Source organism: Ptiloglossa arizonensis, chromosome 2 (genome assembly GCF_051014685.1).
Source record: "Ptiloglossa arizonensis isolate GNS036 chromosome 2, iyPtiAriz1_principal, whole genome shotgun sequence".
Lineage (NCBI taxonomy): Eukaryota > Metazoa > Arthropoda > Insecta > Hymenoptera > Colletidae > Ptiloglossa > Ptiloglossa arizonensis.
Window position 1 is genome coordinate 6,821,402 of NC_135049.1, and position 26,988 is coordinate 6,848,389.

The window sequence follows — 26,988 nt, forward strand, 5'->3', positions numbered from 1 at the left end:
TTCCCGAATTGTTCAAATTCCGTGACCCGAAACCCATAAAAAAATCTCAAAGTCCGCGGTATCGGACGTCCCTTACAACGAAACCTTACTCCCGTGAACGCGATAATGTGAAATCCGTTGACAACAACGATCGAACTGGAACGCCTTCCGCGAATCGCCTGTTCTCGACGCCCATTCAAAATCCCGAAATTTAAGGACACGTATATGCTAGTCGTTGCATAAAGTTACCCAACCGCCCGGTGCGAGCCGCGAGCAGCGTACCACGCGCAGGATTCCAATTGCGGAGCGCCACCGTCAAGCAACGAGGCAAGCAAGGTTGCCGCGCCAGCAGACATTGACCCCGGAGACTAGAGAGAGGGTGCTTTGGGGTAAGGTTGCCGAAGAGAAAGATCGAGCACACGGACGCCCGAGATGAGTGCAACAGAGACAGAGAGAACGAGAGAAAGAGAAAGAGAGAGAGAGAGAGAGAGAGAGAGAGGGTAGGAGACGTCCAGGCAGCCAGAGACATCCAGAGCAACCCTTTCTCTTCTTCGCGAAATTTCCCTCCGCCTTTTCTTTTCTTTGCCCTTGCGAGCCTCTTTTCCACTACTGCACTAGACCACTCCACCGGCCGACCTCTCCTGCTTTTCTCTTGCTCCTTCAGCATTCTCTCGTTTCGACTTAGAAGCCTCTACTCCCAGCGTATCCATATTTAGCGATTCACCCTCTTTCATTAAGGACGTTAATGATGGTTACCGGGCGTCGTTACGAGTCCGCCCAGTCGCGAGAGAAACCACCCGCCGGTTAATTTAGCCGTCGCTTACTGTTTGCGTCGGTGTTGATGTTATTAAAGTTACGCGGACCGGAGCTGTATTCAATTAGCAGCCGATACGTTGTATCGACTCGCCTGTACCCGGCTGATTCGTTCGCGCGGAATTTAATGCCGGTTTGCTGTTATTAGCGGATTTATCGTTCGAATGTCTGAGGTATGAATATTGAACGCTACGATCGCTGCTGAATTACGAGCCGAAAATCCTTCCATGGAACAATTCTTTTCCTACATTTTACTACAGTTCAGAGACCATTACACGAACTTCCTATTATAGAAATGGTTTTATTATTCCGAATATAGTATGTTCTTATAGGTTACGAAATATGGACTTATTTCGTCGAAATATTCATTCATAATGATAAAAGGAGAATTTGATGGAAGAATTTCAAACAAATAGTAATAGCATCGGAACAATTGACAGATTTCAAATAGCATTCACAGTTTGAGAGGAGAGAAGACTTGTACAATGGTGGCTATGAAAATGTTTCCATTAGAAACTTTTTAAGCATCCATGGTATCAGAAAAAGGATTTGGATGGTTTGCATTAAAAAAATTTTGTTAATTAATGTTACATTAAAAAAATTTCTGAAATTTACAAACCAAAAGTAAATTCATAAGCGTTTAAATAAATCGTTTGTATTGTTTATTCATTGTTGTTATTTTTCTAATCGTTCTATTATCCGAAAATTCATTTAATCGTACAGCTGTCTTCTTACTAGATTGGATAATGGAGATTCTACTGTACTTGCACGACGTTTAAAATCAACCACTATTATGTTGCAAAACTTAAATGAAAGAAGCGACATAATTCACCGGAGATAGATCCAACATTTGATATCATCTTCTTTCAAAAATTGCTATGCTTTCATTCTAAATTCTCAAAAGTAGACAAAATTGACATTACGTAGGTAAATTATGATTTTTACAAATTACCGAACAACACAATTTACTTTAGTTGAGTCTAGTTTAATTAGTTCAATTAAGATTTAGAATCTATTTTATTCCACTTGTTTCAACCATTAAGGTTCCATACCTTTATAGATTCCATATAAGTATTTTTAAACTTCTTTTAAGCTTACGGCACAGTTTAAGGGAAAAAACTGTGGTTGTTGTCTATAATTAATCGTGAATTATTATTACACTAACAATTTTAGAAACCGTTGAAAATAAAAATGCAACGGATAATTAGCTTTATTGGCAAACACTCGAGGTACGGTATAATCTCCTTTGCTTCACAGTAGTTGAAAATCGCAGTTTTAGATACTCAAAGATACTTGAAAATTCCACAAGGTTAAAATCGAGGAATTTAAAGATTTCGTTTATACAATTGTTTCTACAAATAACTATCCATAGTATTGTTCCATTGCGATAGTAAGAATGATCAAAAAACTTGATTTACTGAGATTAATTCTAGACAGTTTGTGTACATTAGGCAATAATTCGAAGATCAATTTCATGAAACTCATTTCAATATATTTGCTCGATTTCGTATATTCACTATACATCGTTGATACATGTATAAATAGTGTAATTGCGTAAATGATTAAAAAACTTTTTTGTTCAATAGTCCACTAGAAATATCAAAGATCTTCTATAATTAAGACATAATAATTGTTTAAGCATTTCAAAAGTTGCAAACAATGTTATTTACCAAAGTTAGCTGTAGATCAAGATTAAAAATTCTTTGATTAACCGTTTACTCGATTTTTCGCCGTTTTCGATATTCGTTGAAACTACAAAATAAAATTCTTCCTTGAAAAAGCAGTTTAAACGGAATTTTCTAATTAATATCAATTGCATAAAGTCGCCACGGTATTGTCCCTTGTGAAAATCTATGTAATTGAACCGATAAAATTATATTAATATTTTAATATTTGAGTAACTTTTAATCTCGTAAACACCACGACGATTATTGAAAAAAATCAACTCGTTATGGAAGGACCGCTTTGTATTCAAATACACTGATTCAATATACGACTGTAATATATATTTTTGTTGCAAACATCCCATATCTTCGATCAAAGCAAATGAAAGGAAGCCAGGAAGTAATTAACGGCACTGAAGTAGAGACAATGTTTTCGGTTCCAATTAAAATATCGTTCATCGCGATTTACAATACAGAAGTGGAAAACAAATTACTTTTCAATTAGTTTTCGTATTTGTATTTCAATCTACAATTAGTAGCATATGGATCTCGCTAAAGGGGCAAATAAAATCTCTACTACCTTTATTGATTAATAAACCAAAAATTTACGTTGGCTGCGAGTCCTTGGCAGAAATTTAAATTTATTAATTTTGCACGTTTTTAAAAAGAAGAAAACAATTATGATACGTAAAGTGGAGAAAGTAAAATGACGATTGTACACTGGCGAAAAATAAGTAAAAAGTACCTCGTCGTTTAATATTCTGACACACAATCGCAAACTACTGAACAATTTTCGTTCAATTACCTTTATCTGAATAGAATATAACCACGTGCCGTAGAATACTCGATCTTCGATAAAGAATCATTCGTTTTTCAACTTGTCTGAAAATTGCAGGAAACTCTGCAATAATACACAAAACGTGTGTTCCTGTGCTAAGCAGTGTTTTAAGAATGACGCCTAATGAGCGATTCGCAATGAATATTAATAAATGCTAATATGCTTTCCAAGAAGTAATTTTCACCACGCTGCTGTACGATCAGCATTCACGCTACATCGAGTAGCAAGGAACGAGAGAGAGGGTCTTTTCACGGCGTTCTCATGAAAATTGCTTGAAAATGTGAATTCGTAACGAAAGTTCATTCCGACGACCGGAAACGCCGCCTTCCTTTGCTCACAATTCGTCTTCGTGTTTCCCTCCGCGTATTTCGTTTCTAATAAACGTCGCCAACGCAACGTCCCGAACCGCGTGTACGATTCTCACAGTCAAAGAAAGCTTAAAACCGAAAAATTCCATTTCGGTGAGTACGTACCTTTTACGATTCGAAGACTGAAACCGATACCGAGGAAATCTCACAAAGGAAGGGAACACTGTAAGGGATTGGAACCGGATAGCTTTAGTTTCGCACAAGTAAGATCTAATGAAGCAATTCAACTGTAACCACAAACCGCTTCAAAGTTTTGAGAAATACCGCGCTGGTACGGGATGGTCAGTACATTACGGACTGTAATATCAGCCATACCGATGCCGCAACTCGGCTATATTTCGCAAACTATGCTCCGTTCGACTGCACAAGCGGCACCGTATAAACCAGAAACATGGTCAAAACATTAGCGTTCATTGCGCCCGTTAGAGCGGTCGCAAATATTAACCTTCATAATTAGTGCCCCCGCCGAGAACAATGATATTTCATGTTAACAAACGAGTCAAACAAGTTCTTTGAGGCGAATCGTTTCACGTGCAAAGTGTTTGCCCGTGACTTGATTGCCATTTTGCTCGTCGAAACTAGTAAAGTGAACATAATTGATTTGACAGCAACTGGCTCGTCAACACTAACCGCGTACAGGTTCCATTAAGAAACGAAGATACCGTGAAATCTGATCGTCAATTGCTAGGCGTTGCTAATCGACACAGGGACGAACAACACTGATCGTTTACCAGTGAATGATTTTCGGCGATCTTCGTAACAATCACTCTGACGCCAAAGATAACTTTCACACGAATTCTAGCTTGATGTACCAAATTCTGAGACAGTCGTGGCACGGATTATTATGGTCTAATAGATTCGCTTACAAAGCATCGTGTATTGTTAAAATCATCAGTCCCTAGACATCGCTGTCAGGTCTTCACGAAAAGCCCTAATCGTTCATGGTAAATTGATTCAATCTGTTCTTCCTTCTAAGAAGAGCACCGATGCTTCTCTACCGCGTCTACTTAGTCAATCTCGACATTGAATAATGTCAGCCTTATCAGTAGCTGTTAGTACCAAGAAACGAAGATACCGCGAAATCGAATCGTCAATATCGAAGTATTACTGACGACCATCGATAGAAAAATTCGCGCGTAAATTGTTTATAAAAACATTACTTCGCCTATCAGTCTGGTGAACGTTCCGATATCAAAAATAACCTTAATGTCTATTCTAGTTCGGTAAATTGAATTTTGGCAGTGTTAACCTTGGGCTCAGTTATTGTAAATAAATCAAGAAACGTGTCATCAATTGTCAGAGATCGTCGCGTAATCGTTTCTAACAAATTGACATCATCCGTAGTATTTTCTAACAAAAAAATCGACTGTTTACGTCGTCTATCGGTCTACTCGATGTTTACAACAGTAGTTAACAACTATTCTTATCCATTTTCGCCACATAGAACTCTCGACCCCGTCAACCTTGACATCGGCTATCATCGAACTAAATGTATCTAAAGAAATGAAGATTCCGTCCAAATGCAATCGCGAAATGAATCAATTGTTACGATTTTCCGTTTACTTCGATGTAAATGCACCGAACTTTTTCCACACCTATCGATCCAGGAAATGTTTACAAATGTCTCTATGAGCGACACCGAGGTTAGCCATGATTCCTATCCTATCTCGACACATTGCACACAGTGACAGCAATAGCCGTTTCCAGAACGTTCGTCCGATCCACGGTGACGTAAACAGACAGCCAACACCGACAAAGAATTACCAGTGTATGTGCATTGCAAAACACACAGGGACACTAAAGACATTCAGAATTCGCGGACTGGTTCGGTTGAAACAAGCTCGAGTTACCTGGGACGCTATTCAACGCGGATGTTTGCGGTCACAAACGGAGCCCAATGCAATCTTATGAAAGGTGCTGTCGTGGTAATAATCGCGTACTGGGGCTGCTTCCGCAAGATTACACCGACCCGTTTCGCGGTCTCCCTTTCTTCGCGAATAGGCTCGTCGAATGCGAAGCCATTCGCGTGCTTCAGCCTCGGGAAAAATTTCAGCGACCGAAAGATGAGAAGATTCGAACGAACCGGTTCAATTAACCAGCATTGATCGAATGACTCGTCGTTCCTAGTACCGTATTAAGTGTCACGAATAACTCGAAGCATGTTTGAGCGAACACGTCCGATGATTCTGAACGAAACGAAAGACAATGCACGGGATCGTGTAAACAATCGTCAATTGTTAAACTTCTATTTCACCGGTGTCTGTCCAGGCAAGTGGAACGAGGTCTGGTATTCGTGCGTGTTCGATGATTACTCGCGATCGTAATGACTCCGCGAGAACGCGGCCGCTCGAGTCACGTTTTTCCCTAATTGCGCGAAATTTCAAACGAATAGTGTGCGGGGCACACCCGCCACTTAACTCGGAGCTAAATTGTACCGGTTGGACGATAAGTTTCCCGGTTCACGCGAGAGGAAGGCACGATCATCGATTGGTATCGAGGATCCCGCCGAACATGGTACTAAAACCCGATCTCGTCGAGCTTCTGTTCGAAAATCATCGAGACGACACCGATAGAAACACGTACCTCGTTCGTGGACAACTCGCGAGGACGATTCCGTTGCACAGCGACCGGAACCCGTTACGGAAACGGAGACACCACGGTTTTCAAGGTATGTCCCTTTGGTTGAAGTCCCGAGAGCGCGGGGATCGATGGGTCACCAGGAAACGCAAAACCAAAAAAACCGTAAGTAGAACAGATCCGTGACACACAGCACAATTTTTGTGACCAACGAGTATCCAAGGATCCACGGGCAGTCTGTGAACCTGCCTGGAGTGTGTAACCTCTCGTGATTGCGACACCACGTTTCAAAGTGTGTATGTCGGTTCTGTCAGTCGCGTTACTTACATCTCGCCGGCGACACTGTCCGCGCGGCTCAAAACGACGAGGATTGAATCGCGGTTCGCCGATAACTGCCGATGACGCCGGGACGGAGACTCGGCAGGCAACGCGACCAACCCCACCGGCTGCGCAGGCGTACTACCCCAGACACACCACCCCCCACCAATCACGGCCGTACAATGCTTCGGGAAAGGTAGTGTTCCCAACAAAGGCCGGAGTGCCTTTTCCGGCGCAGTTTTTCGAAAAGGGACGCATTCGAGGATGTATCAACGTAAAGGGGGAAGATTTAATGTTAATAATGAGTTACGATGCTCCTTTGTGCCGTCGTCGTCGCCGCCACCGCCGCCACCGCCGCCGCCGCCGCTACCGCCACCACCGCCACTGCCGCCGGGTGAAATAGTGTTTGGCGTAATGTACGGCGCGTGTTCGACGGAAGACAGGGTGCGGCGACAAGCATGGTAAACGGAAAACCGGATAATCCTTTCGGGATATGTATAAAATTAAAGTGGTAGAATTAACTCCTTTGTGCACGGTGTGCTCTTCTTCTTTTCCCGCAAAAAGTTCATCGAGCGCGAGAACTATGGAGAACACGCTCGATAAATTGTTACTTCGACGAGTACAGTTTTCTAATCATCCTAATGGCTCGTAAAGTATTAAAAGGCAAACAATTTTTACGGCAATGTGTACGAATATCGTATGTTTACGTGTTAGTAAATATAGGCGCGAACCTATTAGTTTCACTACACCAATTTATTCGTAAATAACAATTATCTATCTCATATTTGGTGATTATGACTGTATACAACTTCTTCGACCTGTTCTAGACCGTACACCACGCTCCAATTGTAAACTAATCGTTTCGTTTTTTTTTTTTTTTGGTGAAAATGAAACACGATTTTTTTAGAGTGTATAAACATTTTACTAAATTATATATTCTCCATTTTGGAAAACAAAGTGACTTTCCTAACGACCCAATAATAACTTCTTACAAAAACCAATATTTTCAAACGAACAGGGTCTACCAGAAACTAACCACAAACTACCTTTTGTTCTGATTTTGTCTGTAAAATCAACTGTTTCGATTGCAAGTAGTATTATAATGTGCAATAGGTCAGACTTCGAGAAAACTGAGAACAGGAGCTTGGAACGACAAAAATAGCTGGAAGTGTCAAATTGGTCGCATTGCTTTGAAGGAACATCACCAAAATTAGAAGTAAAGGCTCGTTCTAAAAACGTTATACATCGAGGAACACCGAAATACTGTCGATTTAAAATTAGATACTCGAACTTTCGATATTATCTGTCCCTCGCTTATTAAATATACTTATCGATATACTGTAATAACGTTCGTTAAATTTATTGGTTTTTAATTTACAATTTTAACAAACTCCGGATAATTTTTTCTCATTTTTTTATTCTAATGGCTATCGATATCTCCATACAGATGCATATATCTCTGCAACATCGAATACTTTAAAATTCAAATTTCGTGACTTTTGAAATTCAGATTGTACGTCAAATCTAGTGTAGAGAGAAAGAAAGAATACAGTTATAGAAGAAATTGAGAAATGTATAAATATTATATATTAGACGAGACGTTTTACTCAGCCTTTGTAAGGTTTGCGAGAAAATAAAAATAAATCGTCACAATATCCATTCTATTATTCATGGTATTACATTCTTTTTAATCCAGAAATAATGTTTCTTTTTTCTTACAGTACATACATTTGTACAATTCGGATTGTTCAGTATTCGACTTACGCAAAGAGGTTTACGACGAATTAACTCCGTAAGTCAAGGACGCGCTGTAGTCCAAACCACAGACTTTAACCTTTTAAGTACTGCACTCGAGTATACTGAATGCTCAAATTACAGAAAAGACTAGGCATAAACTTTTTGCTTTAGAAGGCAATTCTGTTCGATTTTTCACTGCTTTATTCAATTTTCATGTACGTTTATAAGTATATATATGAAAAAAGAAATTGTGAAATTAATTCAGCACAGAGGTTTCTTCTATCACTGACTAAATAATTTAGCAGTGGAAAGGTTAAGTAATAGGAAGTGTACAAATTAGTTATGCGATCGATACAATTAGATATGTGCATCGTTTAACACTAGCAAACATCACAGATCAACTTATAATGCACAATTTCGTGTGGAACGTCTTCCAATAATTCGTGTAATTCAATTCGTAAATAATTAGCAACGAACCCAAACAGTGGTGGGGATGACTCCTGATCGCGTATCCGAACAACAAACTTGATCAATATTCGACAGTGTAGTAGTAAGAAAACATTCTCGGTACAAGTGCCTTGCCATAACAACGTTACAAGTACCAAGACCATACAATAAATGTGCATCTGATACTTCTGCATTTTGTATAATTTACCATTATCGCTTCGAATAAATATTATCATAGATCCGTGTTGGAAAGGTTAGATACGTGCTTCTTTTGACTAGGAAATAGACTGATGTGATTTATAAATGTTAGTAGAATATTGATTACTAGAATGTCGATTAATCGAAATACTGATTTTAAAAATGTCTATTATTTACGGGGAGATAAGACTGGGAGAAATTCTTGATAGGATAACCCTTCCTATCTGCTCTGACAATGATTGAGTTTGAATTTAATATCGTAACTATATTCGATAGCACAATTTCTATCTGCTTCTCAAATGACCGATTTTTTTACTTTCGTCTCTATCGATGGATTATATGAAAATTTGTTTATTGAAAATGACATTTATCTTTATTAATTCCAATAGTCGACATTCTACTTAATTATAAATTAATATTTACAAACCGTTAGTAAGGTCACATACAAGATATGTATAAAGTTGATGGTAAACAGCCAGGTGGAATCAGTTATATCAGCTCAGTTCATAATGAGAATTATTAAAACACAAAAATGCCTGTAACTCGTAAACGAGGTCAAATAGAACAAATGTACTAATGATACAGTGTGTCCAGGGAGGTATTCAACAAACGTCGCCCGCATGTTTCGCAGGTCATTCTGAATAAAAAATGTCATATACACTATAGGATTATTTCGTACCAAATGAAGAGTGAAACATGGCTCAAATACCATATACAAGCTTTGACTTCATCATTGGGAACTACTTATCCCTGCTCTCGAATCCAACTAAACAACTCTTTACGTAGATATTATGACAACAAATGGAAGGTCGATAATTTGATTAATGTTTGTAAATTTAATATAAAACCAAAAATAGAAGATAGTAAATACATCGAAATTATTGTTTTACAGTATGTTCAATATTTTATTTTCGATACAATTGACTAACGAAACGAAATTGATTTATAGTCTATATGATATTCTTTGTTCATAACCTGCTAAACATATGATGATTGTTGAGTACTTCATGGGACACCCTATATACTATATACAACTTCTTTCATTATGGTTTACCAACAAAATCTAGACGAAATGTTAGTTTATTTTATAATCGTGAAATTAAGGTATATACACTGTGATTACTCTATGCCCATTATCATTTTCATCTTTTTAACTTTTAATTTATAGAAAGAAGATTTCATAGAGACTGTTAGTCACTATTTATTATTGAAAAATAACTCATGATTAATGTAAACTTTTTAGCAGTTTCTTATAATTTGATGTATTTTTTTTATGTATTTTTAAACATTCAATGGGTCTCTAAATCGAGGTTACATTAAACGAAACTCGTAAGTTTGTAGATTACACTCGAGGCCTAGATAATCAGTCTTTTAGCTAATACAAGTTGAAAGTATTTATTTACTTCAGACTCTGTAAAACTAAATTTATTTCAACAGTTCGAAGCTCAGACTACATTATCAAGGATTTATAAATTTCGAGGCAATCATATTGCAAGGATCAACTATATACCTCTGACCCGTAGATCTACACTAACACTGGTACTTGTTACCTGATGTACCTGATTATTACCTATTTAAGGTACTCCCGTTACTGACCATCGATTACCAATCATAGATTTTTAACAGGTCACTTAATTGTGTTCGGTTGGTAGCTAGCATCCCTGTTGATTACTAGTCATTAGAGCGCTACATTATCTGCATTATTTCCCTGCACTTCTGAGGAAAGTATCCCCATTTTTAATTATTGCTTTGATTTTACTCAATAGTACACGTCCACTATTCTTTGACGTTCTTCTATGGACGCCTCTTTCGTACCTTAACTTCTTCACAGATATTGATACAAAGGTGTAATTTCATTTCTAATTTAATTTAAATATTACAAAAGGGATGTAACCACTAAAATTGATAATAAATATTAAAAATCAAATTTTCCAACGATATAACATGGCAATATTGCCGTAAGATAGATACATTTTATCGATCAACAACAATTTGGATTTTTGTTCATTTTGAATGAAATAATCCACCTCTGAAGAAATTAAGTTCTGCTACTTCTAATCTTTCCTGTTATACGTTACTATATGAACAGAATACTACATATTATAGAATTTTTCAAAGAGGTGACCGACCGATTAAAAATCTCTAGAAACTTTATTTTACCCTAAAAAAAGTCAAACAAAAGTAATATTTCAAATTCTCCAATTAGTAATTATAATAAAGCTCCAAATACACATTTGAGTAAAAAAGGATCCGCAAAGTCATTTGAACCAATAACAAGACAAATATCGGTATCGTTGCGTCGTTCGGTCCTTGACGAAGTCAGCTAAATATTTCGTAGAACACTACGAAATAACGAAATCAAATTTTCCTTGAAAAACGTCTTTCACGAGTAATCGAAGCGTTTAGTGTTTCCGTGTTACAACGCGTACGATTCGACCAAAGAAAAGGAAACTGGTTGACGGTAACACGAAAAACTTTTTCCTTCGAAGGAACTTCACGTGGAACAATATACTTCTTTCGATACTCGCACGTTCTCACGTTCAACACGTACGTGTCGTAGGTACAAACAATGACATATGTCATTGGCGTGCGTCACTACGGGGCACGGCCAGCCTAAAGTGGTTCCTACTACTCTCGCAGTCAGCCATTCGAGAAATGTTTAAACGTGTTCCGCGCCTTCGCAAATCGCTTGCGAAATTGCACCGTGTCCTTTCCTGGACCTTCGCCGAGTCGTGAACTCAACTACCGTACGAAAGTTAAAAAGACAATTACCGTCGAGCAATATAAATGTTAAAACAACATGCCCCTCGCTCGTAATTTCTTTTAGTGCCTTCATTCATGGCGACAGAAAGGGTTAAAGGAGATACTGCAATATTATTGAAGCTATGAAAAATATCACGGTTGGAATATTGTGTAATTCTTGAATACTTTATAACAGATAAATTAAAGCGACACGGTGAAATTGTGTTTCTGCTTCTTATCGTTCTTCAAATTCATGAACAACCGAGTATCGTCCTCATTAGCGTTCACGTGTACTATGTCTTAGACGAGACCAAATTTTATCCATTTATGAAAATTCAAATTTGTATATTTTTAACTGCATTTTTGTAACACCGTTGTAAATTTAACAATCATTTATGTTCTGGTCTTCAATAGTGGAAGAAAGAGGTAGTTTAAAATACGACGAGAAAAATTATATCGAAGAATGTATAACACGTTAAACAAATAATATTTGACGTACTTTTGTATATACCGTTCAATAAGCAGAGGATCGTTTTTTGGTAAATATTTATCTTCAATGTATTATATTTAATACTTTCGAACAGAAAATTTTCTAATTTGTTTAACTTGTTATAAATTCTTGAACATACTTTTTCTATTTGTATTTAAACTGATTCTTTATTTCCTTACTGGAAAAAAAATAATAAAGTAAGTAAAATAATAAATAAAAAAAGTAATAAAGAACAAAATGCTCGAGTTCCTGTTGAATAATTATTTTACATTTTACAAAAATGTTTATTTTGCATTAGTGGTTGACAATTCGATACACGGGCGGCATTACATTCACCCATTAAGTACCAAAATTGATGTTTATTAGCTACACAAATTAAGATAATATTCAAATAAATTTTAATACGCGTAACAAATTTTGTATTGAACGCGCTAGAATATATATATATAGATTAAAGTTACGGCAACTGTGCGCATGTAATGCGATACTCGCTCATTGTTTCTCCATCTCGCTCATTCTCGGTATATCTCGTTCACTTTTCTCGCCCGAAGGTATACGCAACATTCAGCCTCCGCTCGAGATAAAAGTCGTTACGTACCCCTTTTTCAAGTGAACTGACGGTTCCAATTTTGTCACCTAAAAGCGGGAATTACCGTAGCACCGATCAACATTAATCCAACGACAGTGTCTACTTGTTCTTTGCACAAGAATTCTTGCACAAGAATTCGTGGTAGGTACTGTTTTCAATAATTATGCAATTGAAAGATATAATCACTCGCAGTCGATGTTGTCTCGTCGCATCCTTCCATGCGATGATATTTAAAAAAGGTTCGATTCATAGCGGCACGTAGACGAGTTAAGAGGCTTCAACGCCGCGCCAATTTCCCCTTAAAGATGTCTACTGTGCATTGAGAATTCCCGATTGAGTTTGCGAACACGTTTGCACAGCCGAGCATGCCGAAAGTAAGTTTAAAGAAACGCCTGAAACTTCCTTCAACGCTGCTACCTGCTATAAAGTCGACCTAATAACGCTTTTTAGACACACGCATAACTTCCTTCTGGAATTTTATAACATCCTTTACGAGCGGGTAGAGACGGGAGTTACGAATATCCGGTTAGACCGACGAGTCTGTTTAGAAGCATTCAATAATGCGTCGCTAAGGATTTTTAATATGCGCAAGTTTCTCAATAAACCATCAAGTACCGCCATATTTGTTCTAAATACTTTCAATGTTAGCGGAGTTTCGATAAACGGTCGAAGATTCTAAAATTATCGAAGAATTTGATATTTTACAGCAACATCAAATATACACAGTTAGGGTCTCATCGTCAATATTAGTGTAGGATGAATCGAATAATTTGGAATAACTATAGAAATTAATAGTAGTAGTAATTTTAATTTTTATTCGAACCTTTTCGATAAAGTCTTTTCGCATACCTTGAATAATATGTATATAAACATATAAAAATAATAATATTTTATATTTATATTCGGTAAACATAGTTGAATTCCTAAAGAAAATTTACACGTAGTAAATTACGATTATACAAATTATTGTCTGTTCCGAATATAATTATAAAATATTATTACCTCCTGTATTCCTTTTGTATATCGTTTAGCATTTGCATTATAGTCTATAAATGTAGCTTAAGAAAATACAATCGAGAACGTTCGAAGAAAATTAAGCTTGTAATCTATTATGAATTTCTTTCAAACAATCGATCCAATTGAATTTGACATGTGTTTTTACGATACAAAACTTTTGATGCGAAACAATTATTGCTTTGTTTCTCTAATGAATTATACTACCACATTAAGCACTATTAAGTTATGGATACTTAAAGACACGAAAACTATTTCTAATCATACACAATGTGCGAGTTAAAAATTTGCCCAAATTTCTTTTTGTATTTCTATACTTTTGTCGTGTAAACGGTCCAACTTAAACAGGAGGATATTTGTCGTCCATAAATCCAAATTCTAAGGCCCGTCGTACAAAGTTTAAATAATTGAATGAAATTTATTTAGTACAAAGACTTCTTTACCGAAACAATTGATCTTGAAGATCCTTTGCACGCATATCTACACGACTGAGTTTCAATTTAAGAATCTCATTATGGGCTAGCTATTATTCCTATTTATAAACGTGGATGAAGTCACAAAGTAAACATCACCATAATACATTTATATACGAACAATGCTACAATGATTGAAGAAATGTTGGAAATGTGTTTTCTCGTCTGCAACATATCATATTATCAATGTTAATGATCAGAGACACTTGAACTCGCAATGTATTTTGACTCTTTAGATTCTTCATAGGTTTGTACCATACTATGCAATTTTCTTTAAAGTTTTACCAAAGGTTTTCGTTATCTCCAACATCAATTATTGTTATAAAATCGAGTGGAGTTTGTTTCATGCTTATACGAGGGATCTTCCTTTCCTTGACTGCATCATGAGCTATTTATAAGCTTCATATTTGTAACATATTTATTGTGCATATGACATCACTATTATATTTTAAATGCAATCAAATGCAACTACTCTTATCATTTTTACTGTATCTATTAACAATTGACAATTGAACTGTATATTGCATAATACTATGATATCGTCTTATACGTAGTGTAACAGTATATGATTCATTAGAGGTTCTTATCTAGGTTAAACAAAAACCTTATGCACATACGTATCGATCGAGACAGTTTCAGACGAGGTCAGTCACTTATTAATTTTGGAAAACAAACATGTCCTAAAATGTTAACCAAATACCAGAAGTTACATTTGAACAAATAATAGACGAAATACCTGAAATAGTACCAATAGAAAATAAGTTTAGATGCTTTAATAAATAGAAAATAAAACACTTCAACTCTATAAGAAATCATATATCCTTGAAAACAACCTGTTTCCGATGGGTTGTATTAAACTTATGACCATAATGTATATTCCTGTTCAGAATCCCTAATTCTGAATATATTTCACCCCGCTGCGCTCCTAAAGGATTCTAAACTTCGTTTGAAGCCATATTTAAAACTTTAAAAGTTAGGATTCGGTAACAGCATTTTAACTGCACTTCACCTCCTATGTATTACAGATATTTCGTTTATTCATTTTTATATCATGTATTTGTACTCTTACGTAATAAAAACATTAAAAAAGTAATATAAACGAAATTTTACTCATCCCAAGAAGCATCTTCTACGGATGTTCTCCAATGAATCTAAACCATATTTAAAACTTTAAAAGTTACGATTCAGTAACAACATTTTAACTGTACTTCACCTCTTATGTATTACAGATACTTCATTTATCCATTTTTATATCATGTATTTGGACTCTTACATTTATATAATAAAAACATAAAAAAAGTAGTACAAACAAAATTTTACTCGTCCCAAGAAACATCTTTTACAGATGTTCTCCAACGAATCTAAGCGGAGCAAGTTAAATCTCTCTTCTTAGACGTGTTTGTTCTAGCATTCGTTAAGTATTCGCAATAACATCGTGAAATTACATATTTAATATGACATCAAAGCTGTGGCAGTTACCTCATAAAATTTCTTCAGAAACGTTCATTCCATTGTCATGATGGATATTCTCAGTCTTGTTCCGTAAATATTACAATATTATTATATATATTCTCGCGCCATCGGTTCGTTCTAGACGAGTTAATAATCAGGCAAAGGCCGCGAAGTACTCATTTAACCGTTCTAATTCGCGAATATTGCACGCATAGTATACAACGAACTTTAATCGGTTCACTGGTTCATATAACATGCCGCCGATTGTATTAGGAATTTATTGTACAGGGGCGTTTAATGCGCTCCATCGGTACCAGCGAATTAGTATAGAAGCTCTGGGACATGATTAATGCCCGACTCAAATTACGATAATACAGCGAAGGTATATTAATAAACAGAGGATTATACATACAAAGTATCGCATAGTTCTTCGTACAAAACACGTTGGGTTCGCTGGACACTCACCTGAAAGAAGTAAAATATTGCAATATAAATATACGATACAGTTTTACATTATTTAAGAAGTCTCATAAAACAACTCTAAAGTATTACAAAAACTTGCACCGACGAAACATGTTTAGTTTTAATAAGTTTCCTCTTGGTTGCACATTTATAGATTCTCGATGTTACAATTATGATTTTCAATCTCAATCACACGTGTTAAAATGATCCACGACAAATGTTTCTTCAAAGCAGGATATTACCCAAAACTCTTACTTTGGCCAAAGTTGAATTTCTTATTGTATCTATACATCTTTAATTCAACAATGTCGATGGTCATGTATGGGAGAAGGGTACAGGAAACTCGCAATATTGTTTATAACCGGAATGTTTGGTTACCTATAAAGATCGTCGTCTTTTAGATTCGTTTGACTGTCTTTGAATGAACCCCAGCTTTTATCCACTTAACAGTTGTTGGTGTATTGACACCTTCTTTCTCTGAAAAGAATGGCTCTTTAAAGACTTCTATTACCTCCCATGATCCGAACTTCGCAGACCTAAGACGAATCTGGTCTTAGCAACGAACAGAAGTAAACTAGAGAAGCAATTAGGGTCACCTATACCTAGCAACGACTCGTATTGAGGTTTGTAAACGCACCTAATAACAAGAACCTCGCCCATCAGCGTAGGGTTAATTAATGCCTCAGGGTCTCTTGCTTGAAACGTCTATTTAACCCTGTGATCAACATTTTCCCAACCAGCTTTATACCCCAATATATTCAATTATAATGTACATTCAGATACCCTCGTCCTTTCCCATCCTCAGCTTTTAATACCATCTGCAAAGGGACTGCTAAAGACATATCACTATTTGCTCAGAAGTTCCAATCGCCCAACCCCTGAATACGTTCACCGTACGCGCAACCGTGGATGCACCGACGCATCGATGACCCAAATCGGAATTTATTAGAGTACGAGATATAAAGGTTATCGGAGAAAAATTGAGGAGCGTCGGGAGATCGTGTCTAGCCATAAGTAGCGATCTCAGATAATGGGCGTACCACGGAGCGGCTGCATAAGATATATCCAACCCCCGCGTCCCGGTGTATATGTATACACACCGTGTACACTGGAGCTTTTCCCGCTCCACGTGTTTGTACGGCAGCGAGCTATGATGGAGATAGTGAAATGTAGTGCACCAAGTGCCGCGCTCCCTCCCGGCGCCGGCGTGGAATTATTCGTGTGCAGATAACTCGACTTAACGACATCTAGAAACGATACTTCAACGCACCGGCCACGGAAAATTGCGCTGATAATGCCTGCATACGTTCCTATTATTTCACCCAGCGACTTATCACGAGCAATTCGACCTCGACCTTCGACGGAAATGTAGCCACCGCGATTTCGACACTGTTCGGAACACTGGGTAGTTTTTATACAGTGTACAGGATTATCAGTGATCACGTGATCGTTGATCTAGCAGCCCCACCCAACGTTACCTATCAAGATCACCTAAATTCAGAAGCCTTCGAATTTTTACTTGTACAATTGTTCTGAACAGTTGCTGTTCGGAACACTGGCTGGTGTTTACATAGAGTACAGGATTATCAGTGATCACACGAGCGTTGATCCAACAGCACCACTCAAGATTATCTGCCAAGAATTCGTTCAGGATGATATCTATTTTCTGCAGAATCTTCAACGAATGAAAGATTGTATTCTTAGTGGAGTATTTTCTGTGAAGTAGTCACAGTTCAATCCTGATCGTGTGTCAATATGACAGAGTGACAGAGTAGAGAACAATTAAGGAAAATTGTAATCTACTACCATCATTGGAATTGTATAATTTCGAACTTTCTTCATATATTAATTTTTCCAAGTTACAGGAATGTTTGGCAAGTATACGCAATTGATTTTGATAAATTAATACATTGCTGCTCATTGTACATATGTAACTGTTTCACATTAGAACTCTCGTTGGTGTTATCCGAAACAGACAAGAAAAATTAAAAAGTAAAAATATTTTATTCCTCGTAAATGTGGTTAACTTCGAAAATCAAGGAAATAATAGAACTCGAAGACTAAAAATATTACAGCCACTTACAGAAAAGATTTGACCTTCTTACAAAATTTCGATGCTTCTTTAGACACAAAGCAAAAAACTTTGACGAATATTGAGTTTATTTTATTTCACGTGGTAGAGAGATATTTAACTTTATACTTGTGTCAAATTTCGAGTCAATCGTTTCATTGGATTTCGAAATATACCAAGCACTTCGAAAATGTCATTCTGAAAAAAAAGGTTTAAAATTTTCCGTCGAATCTAAGAATGGTTCAAAATTCTATAAAACTGCCGATATTTCGAATTTCATCGTAATCCTTTCAGTACAATTATTTTCAAAAATTGAAACTTAAAATAAAATGTAAAAAGAATCATTTTGTTCGATCGATTTTCGAGTTAGGCAAACCTCTTAACAACCCTTAATTCAATGAAACATCGTCTCGTCTCTGTATCATTTAAAGCTTCGATCGATACAAATTTTCACTAAAACATCAACAATGTAAGTAACCGATCTGGGTGTCTGGAAAGCTAATCAACAAAACAGCAGAAAAAGAACTCGAGTGTCGGTATAATAAAATTATCTGCAATTACTCGAAATCGCGTGCCGGATGAACCGGACGGATTTCTATCAAGAATATATTTGTACACGATCGAGCTATCTCGGTATAAATCAAGTAGCTTCATTCGAGTCGGATTTATCTCTCCAAACGAGAAGACCCGGTGAAAAAAAGAAGCTCTAAAAAAATCGGAGGAGGAGACAAAAAGAGACGAAGCAGATTGGATCGATGGAATGACGACCCGTTTCCGCTCAAACGGATTTCCGCGGTGTTATTTTCGCGATAGTCGCGAGCTGGTTAACTCGCCCATGTTCGCGGTAGGACAGAATGCATGCTCAAAGCGCAGAAACAAGCCTGCGGACAAGCGCACCCAGCTTCCTCCACCCTCCACCCTCGTTGCATCTCTTTTTCTCGCTCGTTCCGTCGTCTCTGTTCGGGACAAGCTGCCACTGATGGCGAGCCTGTTGACAGAAGGGAACAGGGGGTAAGGGGGTGGGGAGGGAGGGCACAGGGCAAATAGGAAATGGGAAAACGAAATGAACCGTGAATAATTATGTATTATTTTTAATGCTTTACGGCTCACGAGCGAAAGATCCGGTGATACAGTGGCGTAGCACTCAGGGGCTGGGGAGAACATCGAAGTCAAAGGTGCTTCCTTCATTTTTCCATGCTATCGTGCCATCAGGATCAAATGATTCATAGGGGATTCGGTATAGAACACATCGGTGGATAGTATTTAATCGTAAGTATTTAAGAAAAATTGAAAAGTAAAAATATTTTATTCCTCGTAAATGTGGTTATCTTCGAGAATCAAGAAATAATCAAACTCGAAGACTGAAAATATTACAGCCACTTTTAGTGCATTTTTGGTAAATTGAGATTAAAGTAAATAATGAAAAAAATAAAATTAAGTTTAACCCTGAAACTTTCTTTCGTTCGATAGTACGTTCAGTGTTTCTTCAGAAATGTCTGGTACGTACAGAAGACATATTTTTTATTTTGTAACGCAGTAAAAAGGATCTAAGTAAATATAGGAGCTTTCGTTATAGGAAAACGATATATTGCGAGAACGCGATGGGTCGGAAAAGACCCGAGGATCGCGTTAGGTTTAAAGAAGAATACAAATTTCTTTAACGTAACTAATTATCTATGGGGTGGTGTCACCAAAAATTGTATATATAAGAACAAATTCAAATATGTGCTCACAAGTCTTGCCAAACTGAAAAATAGATCGAAGAATTTAGAAATGAGTAGTAATTGCAAATGTTGATTTTTTCACGATAGAGTCAAATGAAACGTCGTACGATCTACATTTCAAGATGATTGTTTCGTACAAATATATACAAGGCAAAGATTGCACAGTAATAATTTGTTCAATAAGTTTTATCGAACGACCTATTAAACAACCTATTATATGTATAAACGAATGTGTGTACATGCATATGCATGTGTATACATAGAATGTATTTCTAGAATCTTCTAGAAGATTCTATTCTACGAATACGTGATGTTTATTAAACAAAGTAAGAATTTGTTTGTTGTTACGACGAACTGCGATTCAAAGTTAGTCCAAAAGCCGATCTCGTGAAGAACGCACACAGAAGATATACGTTCCGGAATATTAATAAGGTTTGATTTATTCACAAAATAGAATTATCGAGCTATTGTTTAATCGCACCTATAATCCAAAATTCCGATAGGGATGACAACAAAGTGTGGTACCTTACAGCACCTAAGACTCAGAATGGGAAGTGAAGGGAAGTAGGACTCTGCACTGATTACATCCTCGGGTTACGCATGCGCATTTGGAACCTCACTCTCGCTTACTCGAATAGTACACAACTATTCTCGTGTTCAAGAATCTTGACTGGTCAAGGACACGTCCCCGCTGGTTAAGACCATTCTACATTCTATTGTCTCAATTTCAACTTCAAATTAATATTTGTAATGTTTCTATTTTATTTTACTCTCCGAATAATGCATTTTAGTATCTTAATAAATTTTAAACGTAAACTAATGACCTGACTCTTCGACCCTGCACCCTAGTTATCCCTTCCCCTGAATTTAAATTTCTAATAGTTCAATACTGTAATTTTCTATTTCACAACCTAGCACTGGTGTCAAATATAGATTGAAAAAACAATAAAAGAACCGGTTTTAATTAATTATAATGTGAACTTTTTTTGATAATTTTGATAGTATCCAAATGATGTCTGTTACTCTATCATCGTAAATATAAATTCCATGGACACATTGGTACAAATGGTGTCCAGGTTGCATGTGTATTCTCATTTGAGAGTATAACAATGAATGCACTCTTCCATTTACATAAACGTCAAGTGAAATGATTAAACATTTGCTGCTTTGTAACGCATAATTCCTGTATAGTTTCATTCGTAACTGAATGATCGCTCAGGAGAATGGACCACTTTATCGAAGTCGGTTACTATGTAAATGAAAATAATAATTGCAAAATACGGTGAGCGCGGAACTTTCTGTATGCTCTGTAGACGGATTTTATAATCGCTCATTGAAATGGATCAGAGCAAGTTCGCTGTCAAGCCGCACGGTTGCCCTTTTGCACCGTTGAATCTAATTACCGGAACGTCAGCTTTACGAACTCTTCCACGTTTTGCATCTTTCGAAAATTATTCCGGGCTCCTGTTATAATGACCCCTCAACAGCCTATAAAGATAACCTCCAGTTGAAAAGATAATTCATTTAAGTTTCCGCAATGATAATGGACTATCCGACTTTTCGGATCTAGATAACATGATCCAGCCAGCCATCTTCGTCGCAGACCAGTTCAACGACATTACGGATCCTAAACTCTTTCAATTAACTTATCTGTGTTTAACCCATTTACATTAAGAACGGAAATATTCCACTGATTCATTCGACACGGAACGATCCGCGTTAGTTACTTATTGTTGGATCACCGATTGGAGAACAATCGGCAAATTGTGCAGCGATCTGAGAAATATGACATTCTCGGTGTCAATTGTCCATTGAGAGAGACCACATGACGTGTTGCATACCGACTTTATTGAAACTTTGTCGTTTTGTATAAAATATTAAACAAAGATTATATTCATCGGTTGATCGGTAGCCTAGTGATGGTCGGTTCTTTTTTTCTTACGCTGTATTTGAATTTGTAAAAAAGAATAATGTTATGCAATCGTTTCGTTGCCACTTAAAATATTCTCCTTTTTTAATTACTAAAAAGGAATATGCAGATGTGTTCAAAAATTGTTATCTAGGTAAATACGGAATAGGGTAATAGAAGGAATAGAAAATAATTGTCTTTCAGAAGTTACTTCGTCTTGAATAATATTATTTAAAATATAATTAAACTCGAATCACATTAAATCAACATGTACCCTTTGTTTTGACTTTTTTTTTTAAGTGTCGTAGAGTGGCAATAACTTCTTAAACAGTAAAGAAATATTCATTGTTACATTTCTGTGTGAAATAACACGGCAACGTCATCACGACATTGATAAATATCGCGAGTCGATATCAGTTCGAATTTTTGTTTCATTCGAACAGAAAATTCATCCTCAAAGAGGATAATATTTATTTAAGATGAAATCGTGCGAACGTCTCACGCGAAACAGTATATATTGTTCTCGTCACAGAATTTCCTTTTACATAAGTTTACATAAATGACCCAATTCGTTCGCCTGCAACTCGTAGAGAAAAGTTTACGTTAAACTTCAGAACGAGTGATCCATCGAGTTGCATACTGCAACAAACTCACACAGCCTAGCGAAGGTACTACACACAATTATATAACAGCACTTGCAATTAGTCAAGATCGTGCAACTCGAGTTTCTTACTACGAAGTAAATATTATAACTTTTCATATTTATAAATGTATGTATTTCCGTTTGAAAAATCGATATCTCGGAAAGTACAACCTTTGAAAAACATAATCCGTTAAGCGAAATACTTATTCTTCCAAATCAAGCAATTTCTTTTTCGAATAGTTTTTCATATCAGAATGTTTCCATAGAAAAAAAATCGATCTGTTTATGTTAACAATAAGAAGTACCTCAGTCTGCACTTGTCGTGGAACTTGAAAAATTGTACTAGTGATCTATGTATTTATTTATAGTGATTATGCGCGGTAACCATTTTCGACCAGTGAAGAAATCATAATAATTTTACGTAAATACATACATATAAGTATTAAAAAAATTATAATCACTTCGATATATTAATGTTTGGACATTTTGTTATCTAAGTAACTAGCTAGAGAGAGAGAATGACATCTAACCCTATAATCCAATGGAATATAAACAGTTTCCATTACTGGTACGCTAATCTAAAAAGAATTATCTACGAAAAGTCTCTGTTTATTCTACCTGTCCAGAAAATCCACTAAAAAAAAATCAATGTACAGAATTAAAAAGATACCAAAAAGTATGGAAAAATAGGTTCAATATGAGTCACGTCAGCAAAGAAGTGGTGACCTTCATAATTGGTGCAATCAATTGCAAAACAATTATTGTAATGACAAACTTGGAAGCTGTGGTTGTAATTTGTCTCATACTGAAAAGAATTTGCATACACAATCTTTACTACAAAACAGTTATTCATTTTCCTTAGAAGAAATTGAAAACATCACATCCCAATTACCTAAACAGTTCATAATTTTCAGCAATTTCAATAGCCACGATATCTTATAGATTTCTGCAAGAACAGATTCCAGGGAAAAAATAATAGAAGTAATCCTAAATAAGCCTGACATAGCACTAATCAATGACCCCGTAATTATAATGTGTACGATAATGTGTGCGATAATAGGAGAGCCAATTTGTGTAAACTAGAGCGGAGGTGTAAACACTCGTCAGATACATTGATAGTACCTGAATGAACAACTATCAAACTAAGGTACAAAACATCGTTCCAATCGATGCATAACACATTGCGTAATTCTCCTCGTGAGTACAATGTCGTAGATTGTTCGAGATATATTTATATTACTGACACGAATAAATTTTAAAGAGCCAGTTGATTGCTAATTATTCAACGGTCGGTAATACCGGTACCTCGAGGCATTATGCTTCTCAATGCAAATGAGTAAAACAGAATACAAAACTGCATAATGACTGTGGTGCCCCACAATAAAATGTCACAAGCACCTTCCAACGCGAAAGCAATTCATTTATCCGTTTTTCCGCAATGGCAGCTCGGAGTCGAAGTTGCCAAGGAAAGAACCTCAAACACCCTTTGCTTGTTCTCACGGTGTTCGACAAACTATCACCAAAGAAGTTTTAAAGCTGACCGAAAGTACCGACATCGGCAGACGAATGACTAGCGACTTTTCTTCGCCGGCGAACTTCTGGACTGCTATGCATAGGAGCTTCCCGCTAATAAAACGAAAAAACCAACTCCCTGTTTTACCGGGATATCGGTGATGATCGAATTTCGCGGCTTACCTTTGATACGACAGGAATATTGAAGCGCGAAAGTTACCGGACGGAGATACACCTATTAAATGATTTCATTACTTCTGCGGAAGTATTTGTTTACTTGGAGGAAAACTCGCATTTCTCGGTGCTTGGAACACGTGATACGAGACAATTGTACGCCTGTATGTACATTAGGGTGGTGCTGAAGCGGTCAAAAATTTTTGTCGAGCTTTTTCTATTTTTATTCTTTTATTTTTTAATCGTGACACTTGATAAAAAAATAATATGTACAAAATTTTAGAACGTTTGGACAGTGGGAAACCGTGCTGCGTTTGAGTGAAAATTTGGAAATTTCTAAGACTTACATAAATTTTAATACAAATATGTTCCACCGTTTTAGAAGCAGTATTAAGTACTTTTTATATTAGGAAAACTAACATTTCTTGGTGCTTGGAATACGTGACACGACACAATAAGTTGTACGCCTCTGTGTACATTAGGGTAGCCCTGAAGGGGTCAAAAATTTTTGTCAAGCTTTTTCTATTTTTATTTTTTTATTTTTTGATTGTAACTCTCGATCAAAAAATAATATGTATACAATTTCAAAGCGATTGAATAACGGGGACCCATGCTGCATTTGAGTGAAAATTTGGAAATTTCTGTTATTTACGTAAATTTTAATATAAATATGTTCCACCAGTTTGGAAGCAGTACTAGACACTTTTTATATAGCTATAAATAAGCATGTATTCTTAATTCCTACGATTTCTTTATTACTTAACAAAAATTCTTCCCAAAATAAATATATTTTTAACATACAAATAACTTTGACCATCCATCTGTCGTAGTGAAAAGCTCCAGGGATATGGAAGGAATTTTCTTTTTTTAATAATCAAAATAAAAAGCCAAGGAAAATAATCATTAATTCCAAAAATTCAACATAATAGCCTCTTGGATATTTTTAATTCATTGTATGTAAACAAATATCTAATATCAATTTTGTAGCCTAAAATACGTTCGCCAAGTGTATAACATACATAAAAAATATAATCGTCCATTCGTCAAATCATACAACCAAAAAACCATAAGTCGTTCATTGTTCTTTGCAACACAAATTTATTAAAGAAAATAATAAAGAATTTTCTCAGAGCCGACAGACAGGGCAGTTTTGAATTTGCAACGTTATTTATTAAATACGAAATGAAAAAATTCTCGAAAAAGATTACGAAGGATTCATTATTCGCGACACTAATTTATGGCAATAAAAATAAAGAAATTTCCGAGAGACGTCGCGTAGATCGTTGCTTCGTTATCCATATCACTAATCCAATTCCATGCATTTATGATGACTGTTTGACTACGATCAACGCCTACAAGTACTCAGTTAATTAGTCAGTCGTGTACCATAAACACTTATGAGCATTCAATATGAACGTACATATGTATGCTCAATACACGAGAAGACTTTCCACATACAGCGTACGTTTTGTGTCAAAGTCGTCTCTAATCAAAATGTTAAATAATGCGAAACGTCAACATTAAAAATTCTCGTTATCTCACATAGCACAAAATCACATCTGAAACACATACTTTAATTACTAGGTAGCGAATTTTCAATGTTCCATAAATCGCGACACTAACAAGGAACATTTCCAAACTATTTTATGCCAATTTCAATTAACTTCAACATGAATAAAATTGTTAACTAATACCCACTTCTGTTAACAACATATTTAAAACGTAAAATTACCTTTCAAAGTTGATTGGAGAAATATCAAAGCTGTTAACTCACAAAAAAATATTAAATATTTAAATAACTTGAATTCGTACGAGGAATAATAAAAATGTAAACCAAATCTCTGCGAAATTATAGGAATTACATTGTATTGTTTTAATCGATACCTCGTCTACGGAATAATTTTTCTTACCGAAAATTCCCCATCAGAAACAACAAAACTGATCTCACAAACATGTATTTTTCACAATTTTCCCAAATTACTATGAAATGAGAAACAGTAGATCCTTGTTCAGTATGGTTGAAACACCTGTGACAAAGATACCGGGTGCTACTCATTCGAAGGATAATGAGGCACTGGATGAAGTCAAATATATCGTGAAAAAGGGTCCCCATTGGTAATAGCGATGTACAATGTAGATGGGAACAGTAATGACAATGCTACCATGAACAATGAAACGATGGACAAAGGCAAAGTGTAACGTATATCGTATAATGGCAAAGTACAAGGACATGGAGACAGTGAAGAAAATTGTAGGTATTAGAATGATATTATACAGATCCAAGGAATTAATAATAGCAATATCCAACGAGTAATGGTAAAATACAGAGTACAAAGAGCAATTGCAACTGCAAAGGCAATTGTACTATAGAGCGACAGCGAATCATTACACTTAAGGTTGCAATTGAAAGATTCAAGAACCGAGGACAATTTAAATTTTGTTTTCAAAATTTTATCAAGCTCATCACGGAAAATTAAAAAATAGCATATAATACACCTAAATATCACATATTTAGAACTATGTATAAACCGAAGAAAATAAATATTTTAATATGTCAACAGCTTTGGCCGTGCTTGTATGTACAACGTATTAAATATCACCAGCAATATTTATTTCAAGAGAATTCTAGAAATGTGGAACATAAATATTGTGGTTTGCAAGCGAAACAAAATGATAATATTGTACAAGTAAATAATTTATGCTTCTTAGTTGTGCGTAATCTACTTTATAGCATATATGTATTGTAAAATTTAATTAATACAGTGTATACTACCATTTCTCCGTATTTATTATT

The 26,988-nt window shown here is 36.0% G+C and overlaps 1 protein-coding gene across 4 annotated transcripts in view; it reads right to left on the bottom strand.

The window, feature by feature from the left end:
• LOC143154849 (uncharacterized) overlaps positions 1–26,988 on the bottom strand; it is a 575,162-nt gene that overhangs the window by 466,843 nt on the left and 81,331 nt on the right. Inside the window, exon 1 of one of the 4 annotated variants that reach the window (XM_076326868.1) lies at positions 16,112–16,127. The exons of 2 other annotated variants lie outside the window; for them this stretch is intronic. The gene's annotated coding sequence lies outside the window, so the exon portion shown is untranslated. Of the gene's footprint in view, positions 1–6,245; positions 6,613–16,111; positions 16,128–26,988 lie in introns of those variants that run through there. One more of the 4 variants, XM_076326867.1, reaches the window with a different exon arrangement.